Source organism: Melanerpes formicivorus, unplaced genomic scaffold (genome assembly GCF_026170545.1).
Source record: "Melanerpes formicivorus ecotype bairdi unplaced genomic scaffold, bMelFor1.0.p_v2 SCAF_249, whole genome shotgun sequence".
Taxonomy (NCBI): domain Eukaryota; kingdom Metazoa; phylum Chordata; class Aves; order Piciformes; family Picidae; genus Melanerpes; species Melanerpes formicivorus.
The window spans coordinates 174,804-187,920 of record NW_027142601.1 but is presented as its reverse complement, the minus strand read 5'-3'; the positions used below and the strand labels follow the sequence as shown (position 1 = coordinate 187,920).

At 53.5% G+C, this 13,117-nt stretch overlaps 1 long non-coding RNA gene across 1 annotated transcript; it reads left to right on the top strand.

The window, feature by feature from the left end:
• The first annotated feature begins 7,907 nt into the window (after positions 1–7,907).
• Positions 7,908–11,873, top strand: LOC137458473 (uncharacterized). The gene is made up of 3 exons (XR_010991758.1): positions 7,908–8,009; positions 10,616–10,705; positions 11,040–11,873. It is a non-coding gene; the product is annotated as an uncharacterized lncRNA (long non-coding RNA).
• Positions 11,874–13,117: the final 1,244 nt, after the last annotated feature.

Below are 13,117 nucleotides of genomic sequence, written 5' to 3'. Positions count from 1 at the left end.
CCTGGTGGGGCACAGGGGCTGCTGGCATCTGAAGAGACTTTCGGGCAGCCCAGGGTGATCTGAGCCAAGCACGTGCGAGGCAGAGCAGCAGCAGCAGGATCAGAGAGCTTCTGCTGCTGGCCAAGGCATCTCCTTTGCCTTCCGCCTCCCCCCTCCTTTCCTTTCCTTTCCTTTCCTTTCCAGTAGTCCCTCTTTTGTTGTTGGGTTTTGTGTGAAGATCTGCAGGTGTCTGGAAGGCTGCGACGAATTGGGAAATGGAATGCGATATTAAGTTAATTAAAGCTGCCCTCTGTGTGTTAATCTTCTTGTCAAGTTTTAATTAAGTGCTGATAAAGGCACAGCATGGGGGGTGGGGAGGAGGAGGAGGAGGAGGGTGTTCCTCTTTTCCCCTCCTGCCATCCAGGCGTGGAGGTGCTCGTTGGGAGAAGGTTGGGGTTACAGCAGGTCCCCTAATGCCCGCTGGTGCTGGTGGTAGGGTCAAGGGAGCCTGGAAGCCTGGCTGCAATGGCCTGAGAGAGGAGCTCCTTAGTGTCTGCACCCTCTGGGGCTGGTGTCTTTCCCTCCCCTCAAAAAAAACCAAACCACAAGTAAAGTGAGATTTGGACTTTTTGTGTTTTCATCCCTCTCCTCTCTCTGCCTTGCATGGATGCCAGCAGCCTGCAGGTTCCTCTCAGCAAGTGGACACAGCATCTCCTCTCCTCCCAGGGCAGGTCATGCTCTTGGTGATGGCTGATTTTCTGCTCATGAACTGGAAAATGCAGGATAATTGTCAAGTCAGGGTAATTGTCATTTGTTGCTGCAGGGACAGGCAAGGGTGGGAGCAGCAGGAGTGGGGTTCAGGCTCTCTGTGCATTCCTCTGCTCCTATAATTGTGTCACCTCTTTCTGAAGGTGATTATGGATACGTGGAGCTGGTGCCTGAGCCCTCACCCTCAGCATAGTAATGAGGGATGCTCTTGGGAAGAGATATCCAGGCAGGGCATGATGAGCTGGGAGCAAGAGTGGGGCCTGCAAGGAGGAGGAAGCACAAGGTCCAGATGGGTTCAAGGGCTGGTTAGGTCAGCAGTGAGTTATGTGCAAGGTGAGGGAGAATCCTGGAGTGGTCCCAGGTACCCTGCAGAGAATTAGCAAGACAGGGATGCTGCACAAGGGGAATGATGGAGAGCTTTGGGCTGAATTTGGGTTGTGGTGGCCTTGGAGTCCCAGGAGCTGAACTCTTCTCATCCTGTTCCTGCAGTTGGGGAGGTTGTGCCAGCAGGACAAGCTGCCCCTCTTGCCTTCCATCCACCTCCAGCACCCCCAGATCCCTGCAGGTCACAGGGGCTGCAGGGATGAGCTCACACATGTCTCCCTGTGCACATGAGTGGTTCAGACATAAAGTTGTCACCAGGGCTGGTGAAACAGTGGGAGATGCACAGAAGATAATGCCAGGGCAGGAGGACAAACCAAAGGGAATGACGTAAAACGTGCCTTGGACAGCTAAAACATGAGAGCCACAGAAATGAGCTGAGGGCTGGAGTCCCTCTGCTGTGAGCATAGGCTGAGAGAGTTGGGATTGTTCACCCTGGAGAAGAGAAGACTCCAGAGAGACCTTCTTGTGGCTTTTCAGTACTTAAAGGGACCTGCAAGAAAGCTGGGCACAGACCTTTTAGCAGGGCCTGTTGTGGCAGGTCAAGGGGTGAGGGTTTTAAACTGAAAGAGGGAGATTCAGACTGGATAAATGGAAGACATTTTTGACACTGAAGGTGCTGAGACACTGGCCCAGGTTGCCCAGAGAGCTGGTAGATGCCTCATCCCTGGCACCACTCCAGATCAGGTTATTTGGGGCTCTGAGCAACCTGCTCGAGTTGCAGATGTCCCTGCTGATCGCAGGGAGTTGGACAGAATGACATTTCAAGCTCCCCTCCACCCCAAAACCATTCTGATTCTATGATTGGCTGGCAGACATAAGCCCCAGGAGCTATTCCCTGAAGATTTGCATTGATTCAGCTCACTGTTTTGGTCTGCTGATGGGAGCTGGGGGTGAGAATGAGCTGGTGCATGCCATGAGGCGAAGCCTCCTTTCACAGCCCCACCTGTGGTGTTCAAAACCTGCACTTGGAGCAGTTTGTTGAGACCTCAGAATACTTGTTCTCCAGATCCTTCACCAGCTTTGTTGCCCTTCCTTGGACCTACCCCAGCACCTCAGTGTCCTTCTTGTAGTGACAACCAGAACTTTATTAAGTGATGTTGTCTTTAGAATGAATTGTGACTGTTCCCAGCCCGGGGCAGCTCCACATCACTGGGGATCATAGAAACATAGAATCAGCCAGGTTGGAAGAGACCTCTGAGATCATCCAGTCCAACCTACCACCCAGGCCAACCTATCACCCAGCCCTAGCCAATCAACCAGACCAGGGCACTAAGTGTCTCATCCAGGCTTTCAGGGCCCACCTGGATGCATTCCTGTGCAACCCGATCGAGGTGAACTTGCTGTGGCAGAGGACTTGGACTAGATGATTTCCAGGGATCCCTTCTAACCCCTATCATTCTGTACTGCCATCATCCTGTAATAATCAAAATAAAGTAGTAACAATAATAATAGACTCAAAAGAAATAAAACAGAAAAATAGACCCTGAGGATCAACCAGGTTGTAAGAGACCTCCCAGATCATCCAGTCCAGCCTATCACCCAGCCCTAGCCAATCAACCAGACCACTAAGTGCCTCATCCAGGCTTTTCTTGAAGACCTCCCTGGGCAGCCCATTCCAAAGGCAAGTCTCTCTCTCTGTGAGGAACTTCTTCCTAACATCCAGCCTGAACCTCCCCTGGCACAGCTTGAGACTGTGTCCTCTTGTTCTGGTGGTGGGTGCCTGGGAGAAGAGACCAACCCCCACCTGGCTACAACCTCCCTTCAGGGAGTTGGAGAGAGCAAGAAGGTCTGCCCTGAGCCTCCTCTTCTCCAGGCTAAGCAACCCCAGCTCCCTCAGCCTCTCCTCCTAGGGCTGTGCTCCAGACCCCTCGCCAGTTTCGTTGCCCTTCTCTGGACACCTTCCAGTCCAGGATGCAGTGCTGGGGGTGGGTCAGGAAGCATCTTTCCATCCTGCTCCATTCTCCAGCTCAAAGAGTACGATTCCAGCATTGGCAGGCAGTGCTTGTTCATCTCTCACAGCTTTAGGAGCTAATCACTTTAGGAAGGTTCCCATCTATCTCTCCTGCTCCTCTGCACGGCTGGGAGCAAGGCTTGCCTCCAGCCATCCGGCGTGTTTCGGGGAGGTGGTTTCTTCACCCCAGTCACCAGCAGTCATTGTGGACAGGCATTTTCAGAGGCTGAGGGAAAGAAAAGGGGAAGAAGAGGGAAAAAAACCCAAACCAAACCAAAACACACACACACAAAAAAAACCCACCTGGAATCAATTGTCAGCACAATGGAAGTTGGCATAGTTAGCACTGGGGAGAAAGGGGTGGACAATAGTTTATTTACCAGAAGTACTGCTGTGGGGACAATCAGGTCTGGTGGGGAATTAGGGCCAAATTGGATGAAGAGAGAAGGCTGGAGAAAAAGTTAAGAGGAGGAGAAAAAGAAAAAAAAAGAAAAGGGGAAAAAAACCAGCCCAGCAAAATACACCACTCTGGCAAAAGTCAAAACCTTTAGTCATACTCCTTTCTGAAATGATTTTTGTTTGTGTTGTGAAGGGGCAGTGAGGAATCTGAGCGTGAGCTGAGGTTTGAGGAGGCAGCCAGGCTCTGCCCTGGGTTGCATGGAAGCGAATCCTTCCTCCCTTTCCTCTCTTCACCACAACACCCCAGGGGAAAAAGCCCCTCTCCAGCTTGCCAGGGTGATGCCAAGTCCCCAGCCACGGTGTGGAGCTCCCAGTCTGCTGCTTGCCCCCCACAACCAGCCCGCTCCCCGTCCTGCCTTATCTCCGTGCCTCCAACCCTTGCCCGCTGTGTTTATTCGCGCCGTAAACCTCTTCCTGATGGGCTCTGGCTCTCCTTGCGTTTGTTTTGAAGCCCTGTCCCCACTCCTGGCTTATCTCTAGGCACAGAGATAACAACAACCAACAACCCTCTTTGCTTATAGCACTGTCTCTTTTAAATGTTTTCATAATCTAAAGCAGGGCTTCTATCTCCTCTTCCTTCCTCCCTGTGAGAGCACCCGGGCACTAACACTAATGGGCCCAGCTCGCACTGAGAGGTTATTGCCTGCGCTCTCAGCTCCTTTTCTGCAGCCCCTGTGGAAATGAGGGAAATGTCAGACTGATGCTGTGTGTTTCTGTGTGCTTCCCCTACAAGTGCAGTGGCTGTGGAAGAAATAATTGCTCCATCCTTAGGTCGATGTGGCTTTTGACTTGGGGAGTTTGCCCCAGGGCTTGAGCCTACCTAGGGAGGAGGCACTGTGCTCCCACTCAGCAGCTCCCCAGTCCTGGTGCAGGGCTGGTCGTGTGTCCTCCTCAGCAGTATGTGAGGCTCCAGCCTTAGAGAGCCAAGCCAAGTGCAACTGGGAAGTAGAATCTACATCCCACCCACTGGGAAACATGGAAGAGCCAGCAGGTGCCTCTGTGGGGATGGAGCATCCCTGTGGGGATGGAGCATCCCTGTGGGTCTTCTCAGGAGAGAATTGAGGTTGTGTAGCCTGGAGAAATGGAGGTTCAGGGGAGACCTTCTTGCTCTCTACAGCTCCCTGAAAGGAGGTTGGAGTGAGGTGGGGGTCAGTCTTTTCTCCCAAGGGACAAGCAATAGGACAAGGGGAAAGGGCCTCAAGTTGTGCCAGGGAGAGGTTCAGGTTGGACACGAGGAACAATTTCTTCCCCAGAAGGGCAGGCAAGCCCTGGAATGGTCTGCCCACAACAGTGGTGTAGTCCTCATCCCTGGAGGGGTTTCAAAGCTGTGGAGATGTGCTAAGGGACATGATTTAGTGATGACCTGGCAGTGCTGGGTTAGGGTTGGACTTGCTGATTTTAAAGGTCCCTTCCAACCAAAACAGCTCCACGATTCCCTGCAGCTCCACCCCGCTCCTCTGCTTCCATCCCTTTCCCACATCCACACCACTGAGGTCTTTTTCACTGCTTCCCACGGGCTTGGGTCTCCCTGCTTGCCCTTGTGGTGGGCAGACACCCCTGCTGCTGTGTGTTAATGTATGTGCAGCCATGTGTGAGCCTGGCACTGGGCTGCTTGTGCCCGGCTGGGTGGCAGCGGTGCAGGGTTACCTCTGAGTACTGCTGCATGTTGGTTTGCTTTTGTGGGTGGGTTTTTTGTTCTGGGTTTGGGTTTATTTGTGGTTTGGGGAGGAGGGAGGGGAGGGGTTGTTTTTCCTCCCCCTCTCTGTTTTTTGACCCCTTGGGAAGGAGCATCCCTCTGGGGGGGGGGCGCAGAGCGTGCGTGTGCCGCTCGCCTGCCGTTCGCCCTGATCACCAGAAGGGAAGCCAGAGCTGCCGGGGACTGAAGGTCAGCAGAAGGACATCTCAATTATTCTGTGTCATCTGCGAGGAGCTCAGCTCTTGTCAGAGTCCCAGCGGAGAGCAATGAAACAGTAACTCGGCTGGAGGAAAAAGGGGAAGGAAAAAAAAGAAAGAAAGTGGTGGGGGAAAGGGGAAAAAAACAAGGCAAGAATCGGGAGGGGGGTGGGAAGGCAACTGTGCAGTGTGCACAGAAGCTAAGGTCACCGGGATTGACAGCTGCTAGGAGGTATCTGTGTTTTGTGTGCCCAAAAATAACACCTCTCTGGGCCGCGGGTCTGCGTTTGCAATTAAACATTGGGCAGCGAGGAGTGGGGGGAGAAGCATAGCCGAGCGATCGGTTCGGAGGAGGGGGAGGAAATGGAAAACAGGCTTGAGAAGGAGGCTGTGCTGCCAGCAGCCTTGCTTCCTTGGGCTTGTCCTGGGCGTTTCTCCTCCTCTTGTCCCTTTGCTTCACCTCTCCTCCTGCAGCCCTGGCAAGTTGGAGGCAGCAAGTAACTGACGACGGGGTGGCAGGTCCGCTGCGCCTCGCGTTTGAGAGGCATAACCCAGCCCCGGGGGCTCTTGTGCAGGGCTGGGATGCAGGCAGGATGCAAGCCCTGCAGTCCTGAGCACTGATGGGATGCCTTCGTTAAGCACAGCTCATTGTCAGTCGAGGATTTCCTTGTCTGTACAGGTGGGATTTCCTTGCCTCAGGGGTCCTGGCACAGCAGGGTGGCTGCTGACCCTGGCTGTGGCTGAGCTCATGCAGAGCACTGAGGATGCCATGCCCAGAACTGATGATGATGATGATGATGATTCACCTGCAGCCAGTGTTTCCTCACTGCTGGTCACAGAATCAGCCAGGTTGGAAGAGGCCTCCAAGATCATCCAGTCCAACTGACCACCCAACCCTAACGAATCAACTGGACCATGGCACTAAGTGCCTTGGTCAGGCTTTTCTTAAACACCTCCAGGGATGTCGATCCCACCACCTTGTCAATCAATTATCTGATATCCAAGAGGAGTGGCACATCCTGAAACTAGCCATATTAAGCACCAAGCAATCACTAGAAGTCAATAATTAATATTTGAATATTAATATCCCTTCTTTCTCACCAACACTGGTTTGACAGTCTGCCCCTTTCCCTCCCTCCCACCCACCCCATTTCCCCCCTATTTCCCCTCAAACCCACAGCACCTGGGCTCTGTTGGAGTCTCCTCCCACCCCAGGTGTGGCCACTTTGTCCTCCCCACCCACTCCCCTATTTAATCCTCCCCAGGAAGGGCAGCAGCCCTAAGCTGAGCCCTTCTGGGCTGGAGGATCCTCCTCTCATCTCAGGTGAGTGCCCCTGGTGCACACTGGGTGATGGTGGTGGTGACTACAAAGGCCGGGGGGCCTGGTGGCCCCCCGGTTGTTAGGGCTATGATTGATGACTACTCCAACATCATCCACGGGTGCTGGGTGGGGCTGAGCTCCTCTGTGTGGTATCTTGGCTGCTTGAGGGTCTTGCCCCTGGCTCTGGGATGGCTGCAAAAAGGGTGGTGGTGGAGCAGGAGCTGTTTTGCTGTTTCTTAACCACCCCAACAGCAAGTAGGTGCACCAGAAGCTGGGAGGAGATGCAGCCAGGACAGCTGGCCCCAAGTGACCCAAGGGATGTTCCATGCTCTCTGACATCGTGTTCTGCAATAGAACTAGGAGCAAGGCTGACAGGAGGCTGCTGCTTGGGGACTTCCTAGGAATTGGTTTGTTGGTGGTGAGTAACTGCTTTCCTGTGCATTTCTTGTCTTTCTTGGGGGGTGCTGGTAGGTAGTAGGCTGAACATGAGCCAGCAGTGTGCCCAGGTGGCCAAAAAGGCCAATGGCATCCTGGCCTGGATCAGGAATAGTGTGGCCAGCAGGACAAGGGAAGTTATTCATCTCCTGTACTCAGCACTGGTCAGGCCACACTTTGAGTATCCAGTTCTGGGCTCCTCAGTTCAAGAGATGTTAAGGTACTGGAAGGTGTTCAGAGACAGGCAAGCTGGGGAGGGGTCTGGAGCACAGCCCTGTGAGGAGAGGCTGAGGGAGCTGGGGTTGCTTAGCCTGGAGAAGAGGAGGCTCAGGAGAGACCTTCTTGCTGTCTACAACTCCATGAAGGGAGGTTGTAGCCAGGTGGGGGTTGGTCTCTTCTCCCAGGCAACCAGCACCAGAACAAGAGGACACAATCTCAAGCTGTGCCAGGGGAGGTTCAGGCTGGGTATTAGGAAGAAGTTCTTCACAGAGAGAGATTTGCCACTGGGATGTGCTGCCCAGGGAGGTCTTCAAGAAAAGCCTGGAGGAGGCACTCAGTGCCATGGTCTGGTTGATTGGCTAGGGCTGGGTGATAGGCTGGACTGGATGATCTGGGAGGTCTCTTCCAACCTGGCTGATCCTCAGGGTTTATTTTTGTTTTATTTCTTTTGAGTCTATTATTATTGTTATTACTTTGATTATTACAGGATGGTGGCAGGACAGAATGATAGGGGTTAGAAGGGACCCCTGGAAATCATCTAGTCCAAGTCCTCTGCCACAGCAAGCTCACCTCGATCAGGTTGCACAGGAATGCATCCAGGTGAGCCCTGAAAGCCTCCAGAGGAGTCATCCCCAGGATGTCTCTGGGTAGCCTGTTCCAGTTCTCTGCCACCCTCAAAGGTCTTTCTCCTTAAGTTCAAGTGACACCTGCTGTGTCCTCGCTTGCCTTTGTTGCACCTTGTGCTGTCACTGGACACCACTGAAAAAACCCAGCCCCGTCCTTTTGCCTTCTGCCCTCTAGATACTTATATACCTGAAGTCCTCACCCTGCATTCTCCTTTGCCTACAGCAGAGGCTGTGGCAGGAAAATTGTGCCTTAACTCTGTCATGCTCCTCTGTTAGCAGCTCCTACCCCTTTCCTCTCTGGTCCCATCTTACTCTCTGGACAGGGCAGCTACTGTTCCCTGCTCAACCTTTTTCTCTCCCTGTGGCATTCAAAACTACTTCTTCCATGTAATTCTTCAATGCAAGAGAAGTGAGAAAGTGTTTCCAGAGGGAAAACTTCCTGGAAGCTCCTTAGCCTGGAGCAACCAGCCCGCTGGGTGGGCTAACCTGACTGGGAGCACTTAGCCAGCAAATGTCTGGGGCTTCCTTGCAGGTAACTGTGCTGATACCTGCCACCAGCATCCCCTGCCAAGGAGCCTGGGGCTTTGGGGGTTTCAGGCCAGGCAACAACTAATACAACAACAGCAGACTCCCTAATTATTGCCATTGTTCCCAGGCACAAGCCAGCATCAGCAGCACCATTACAACTTCCTAATGTGCAGGGCTGTTGATAGAAAATTAATTAATAAATGGCTTCAGCCTGCTAATCATGCTCAGCCAGGGATGGGGCAGGCTGCCAGGAGGCTGGGGGAGAGGTGCACAGGGGCTGTGCCACACAGCCAGCACGCTACAGGAGCTCTGCTCTCCCTGGGCAGGATGCTCTCTCTGCTCTGCAGAGCCCCTGAGATGCCACAGAGGAGCAGCCTATGGCTTGACCATCACATGAGCCCTTTAGAAGTGTCCTCAGGAGCTGGTCGAGGCTATTGCAAATAATTTCAGCCCAGCAGATGTTATTGAGGCATTTGGGGCTTTTGTGTGCTCCTCCCCAACGTGACTGTCCTAGTCCCTTGGAGTGGTGAAACCTCTTGCTCGGGACTGGAAGCTGAAATCCATCGAGCTGTGGGAGCCTGGGGCTGCCCCTCTCCATCTGACACACCAGAGGAGATGCCAACAGGCTTCATCTGGGCATCCTGGTCCTGTATCCTGCACAGAATGGAGCCCTGGGCTCCTGCACCAGACCATGTTTGGGCAGGGGGCGTGAGGGAGTGGCTCTGGGGCATCGTGGTGCTCCTTGGGCATGGGCATTGAGTAATTAGCTAAGAGAGCCAATGAAGCAACTGCTGAGTGGTGGTGGGTCACTCATAATGCTGTAGAGTGCCAGCATGGTGTTCAGGACCCCTGCAACACCAAGCTGCTTGAGCTGCCCATGGCTCATCCATGAGAAGTGAGTACCTGAAGAGGATTCATGAGCTCAACACCCATGGGTGCAGGGAGAGGTCCATGGAGATGCCCAGCTGGATGTTAAAGCACTGGGGGCACAGCACACAATGAGATCATTCTCTCACCCCCCCCCCCCCCCCCAAATGATGAACCACCACGAGGTCCCTGTGAGTTCTGGTGTGCAGTAGGATGCTGACTTGCTCATACCATGGGGAAACACCTGCTGGCACTTTAACTGAAGGGTGGGTTAGGTGATGGTGACCCTTCCAGCCAGAGTGCTGGTGCAGACTGGGCAGTGTTGGCATAAACCTGCCCTTGGTGCCAAGTGGCTGTAGACATCTCTTCCCTGTGAGCTCTGTAGACCCTTTCCATGGGATCCCCTTTCTGCTGTGAAAGGGCTTTTAGAGGGGGGAGCATGAAACTGAGGCTGGGGGTGGCTGCTGCTTTGGGGGTACCCCTGTGCTCGAGGGGTGTGCTGGGAGATGGGATCTATGTCACTGTGTCCTGGCATCAAGGCATATCCAGGCTTTTCTATCCAACACAACTACCAATTCCACATGCATTCACCTTGCAGGGCTGGAGGGAGAGGTGTGCTGCTGTCCTCTGCTTTGCACTGTGTCTGTCAGCCAGCCCCACATGCATTCACCTTGCAGGGCTGGAGGGAGAGGTGTGCTGCTGCCCTCTGCTTTGCACTGTGTCTGTCAGCCAGCCCCACATGCATTCACCTTGGAGGGGTGGAGGGAGAGGTGTGCTGCTGTCCTCTGCTTTGCACTGTGTCTGTCAGCCAACCCCACATGCTTTCACCTTGGAGGGGTGGAGGGAGAGGTGTGCTGCTGTCCTCTGCATTGCACTGTGTCTGTCAGCCAGCCCCACATGCCTTCACCTTGCAGGGGTGGAGGGAGAGGTGTGCTGCTGTCCTCTGCTTTGCACTGTGTCTGCCAGCCAGCCCCACATGCCTTCACCTTGCAGGGGTGGAGGGAGAGGTGTGCTGCTGCCCTCTGCTTTGCACTGTCTGTCTGGTGGGGAGGTGAACAAAGCAAGCGGTCAAGCAGTCAGAGGTGCTCTGCACGGAGGCTCTGCTCCCTTTTTCCCCAGCCCTGGACCCAGGCACTGGGAGTCATGCTCACACATCATAAAGTGTCCCTGCCATTGCTCTGACAGGCTTCCCTGCAGCACACCCTGGCTTATTTTATGTGCCCAGGAACAGAACCGTTTTGCACCGAGCAGCAGACGCGATGGGAGCAGCTGCAGGTATTTCACCTTTGAATCCTGGCCTTGCTCGCAGCTAAGCAGGAGGCTGATGAATTGCAAACACATTCAGAGCCCAGCTTGCTGGCAGGCCTCTTGCCTGGCTCTGTCAGCTGCTCAGCCGATGAGTTGTTTAAGTGGTCTTTTTATTGTGCTTCCCTTTCAAACGCTCAGATATGTTAATGGTAGGAGGCTCCGCTGAGCCCCGGGCAGCCTTCTCCAATCTGTCCTCGACCTCAGTTGGGTTCTTCTAGGCCCTTTTGGATGGGTGGGAAGAGGGGGTGTGTGTCATCTACCTGTTGGCTTCATGGATTTTATGGTCTGGTCCACCTGTCAGGATTTGCTGTGGGCTTCTTGTGATGAGTGGAGTTGTGTGAACCCATTCCGGAGTGCCCTGAACTGCTGCCCCCAACCTAAGCAACCACTCCTTCCCCTCAAAAAAACCAACCTTCTACTGAGAGCTTTTAACTAAAATTGATATTATTTCCTGGCCTGACATCACCTCTCTGCTTGCTTCTTCTGAGCTCTATCCAGAAGCTGCACAGCTCCCACCAGTGTGTTCAGCTGGAGCTAGGACCTGAGGTCTCATCTCCCAAGATCTCCAGCCCGGTCTGGCAGCACGTTAGACCCTGCCAGGGCTTGGATCACCTCCTTCAGCCAAGTGCAGCTACCCAAAGCTATCTGTAGGTCTGATTTTTAGGGGTTAGGAATAGACTTCCCATTTCCAGAGCTCCTGGGGTGTCACCCCATGGGTGGCTGGAGCAGAGCCTGCCTGGAGAAAGCCTAGCAGGGGAACAGGAGGACGGCGAGACACGAGCACCTGGAAAGAATTACTGCTTACCCTCGGCAAGAACTTGTGAGGAGAAAGAACAAAGCCAGCGAGGAAAAACCAGAGCAAGAGCAAAATGGTGCTAGTGGGAAAAGGCATTCCTGCTGCTCTGCAAGGGGGACACAGCCTGAGCAGCACTGCTGGGCTTTGGTGGGGGGGAAGCCACTCCCTGGAAGAGGCTCAGCCCTTCTCACATTTTCCTTGCTGTTCACTTCTGCCTCTGTTGCATCTCTTTCTTTCTCTTTTTCCTCTCCTCTTTGCCTTTCCTTCCCTTTGCAGCTTTATCCCACCCTTCTTTCTTTCTTCTGTCTGTTTCTTTCTGTACACCTTTCTCACACCCTCCTCCCCCCTCCCTTTTTTATTGTCTTCAATAAATTTGCATTTATTTCACTATTTGGGTGTTAGCAACCATTTCTTCCCCCAAAAGGCTGTCAGGCTCTGGAACAGGCTGCCCACAGGGGCAGTTCCCATCCCTGGAGGAGTTTGAAAGCTGTGTGGATGGGGTGCTGAGGGACATGGCTTAGTGGTGACTTGGCAGTGCTGGGTTAATGGTTGGACTTGATGATCTTAGAGGTCTCTTCCAACCAAAGTGAGGATTTCTGTGTCCAAAGACCATTTCCACTTTCTCAGCAGCCTGGGAGCTTAGTACCCCAGCTGCCCTTTCTCCAGGCTGGAGCCTCAGTGCTCTTTTTCACCCACAGCTTCCTTGGGAGGTGCAGAGTTTGAGCACTGATGTGAATTAACTGAGATTCTGGAAATTGCCACTTCCTGGAGGAGATATTCTGCATGTGATCTTCTAGTGGGCTGAGAGAGATTGTCCTGAAACCCAGCATCATGGGGTTTGGAAGGGACCTTTGGAGATCATCCAGTCCAATTCCCCCAGGGTCTTGTCCAGGTGTATTTGGGATCTCTCCAGAGAAGGAGACTCCACAATCTCTGTGGGCAGCCTGGGGTGGTTCTCTGACACCCTCACTGCAAAAAAAATCTTCCTCATGTCCAGAGGGAACCTCCTGAGGTTCTCCTAGTCCCCTCTTGGACCTGTGCTACTGGCTTCCCAAAGCCCTTCATTTGAAATGAATGTTGCTGGTAGCTTTTTGGCTGACTTCTCTTTGCTCCCCACCAGACCTGATCACAGCAATTACTCAAACAGAAGACAAAAGCATTGCACTGCACAGGGGAGTTTCCCCTCCTGCTTCCTCTCCTGGTGCACTGTGCCCCAGGTAGAGATGTCCTGCACCCCATCAGGGACCCTGAGCTGAGAGCTGGACTCCACACTGCTCTAGTCCAGTTGGCAGCCCCGATTACACTCTGCAGAGGAATTTGTTTCCTGAGCCTAGTGTGTGTGTGAAGCATTAGTGAGGAACATTTGCAGCGCTGCTTGCTCTTTGCTGGTGCCAGAGCATGGCTCTGGCTTGGTTATCCCACAGAATTCCTGGAGCAGAGGCTGCAAACCAGAGCTCTGGCACCTTGAAAACTGCCTTGCCTCACTGGGAAGCAGGTAACACAAGCCCCCAGAGATACTCAACTGCAAATCAAGGCTGTGACAAACCTTTGGCCAGCTGAGGGAAGGCCTCTCTCACCCTTTT